General features: G+C 38.1%; 1 pseudogene; it reads right to left on the reverse strand.

Moving 5' to 3' along the window:
- Nucleotides 1-929, reverse strand: LOC122229590 (annotated as a pseudogene).
- Between the last annotated feature and the right edge of the window lie 279 nt (nt 930-1,208).

Here is a 1,208-nt window from a genome sequence, read left to right on the forward strand (position 1 = left end):
TTATAAATTGATTGTAATGTATTCATACTTTTGAAACACATTTCTATCTTTTTATCAGAACAAATTACCACCAACACACTGACAGTGGCATAGACATTAGACACAAGCTTCTGGAAATCTAGGATGACTGGATCATATGTCCATAACAGAGTTGCAGAGAAAGAGATGATGGCATCCACCCAGTACATGGCCACAAAGAAACTCAGCCAAAACAGTACATTCTGGGTGGTCTTTCTCACTGGGGAGACTCTTGAGGAGAGGCTGGTGCTGTGATGGTGGTGGCACCACCTCTGATGCCTGGACAAGGGAATCATCATGTATGCACTAGAGAGTAGCATGACTCCTATGAAGAAACATCCCTGGATAATGTCAGTGTGAGAAGTAGAACCCTGATGATGGACCTTATGGGGAAAATGAGCAGTATTTACTAACATTCAGTAGATTATTCTGGGTCACATTAGAAGAAGAAGCAGCAATATACAAGATGCAGTTACTATTGAGAGACAAACTGAGAAACCATAAGATGATAAATGAATGGAAGATGTACTTTGTGCATTTAGGTTTAAAACTGGCCAACTGGGAGGTACTGAGGCTGATGATAATGGCCTGGAGGATGCTCAGAAGGCAGATGGTCCTCATGCAGGGGCCCCCCATTACTCTGATCATGCAGAATAAAGCCTTATATTTTAAATCATTCAGAAAGTTCAGTGATTCCAACACGGTTGTACACAATAAAAACAATGCAATGGAGAGTTTCATTATGCGGCCAAAGGCCAAATGACAAATGATTAGGTCAGTGGGCTTAGACCTGTGATCCAGAGGATCATGAAAACGTGGAAGAGAAAGAGGAAGGTGTTGGTGGAAATTCCAATGCCTACTGGTAAAAATTGGCATATTTTAATAGTCAAATGAATGGAAGATGGGATCATGCTAGGTGCAAAAACATATTTATCTGGAAAAAATAGACCTCACATGATCATTGTAATTAACTTTGTTGCCATACTCATCACCACATCACAGTTTTCATTTTAACCAAATCTATTTTACAAAATCAATGTAAAACCTATGTTGTATGAAGTCTTAAAATAGTCTCAACATAATTTGCACACCAATTTGAGTGTGAATGTATTTTATAGTCATACATATCTATCTGACATCTATCTATCATCTATATATCTATCTAAAATCTATCATCATATGTATTATCT

Source organism: Panthera leo, chromosome A1 (genome assembly GCF_018350215.1).
Source record: "Panthera leo isolate Ple1 chromosome A1, P.leo_Ple1_pat1.1, whole genome shotgun sequence".
NCBI lineage: Eukaryota > Metazoa > Chordata > Mammalia > Carnivora > Felidae > Panthera > Panthera leo.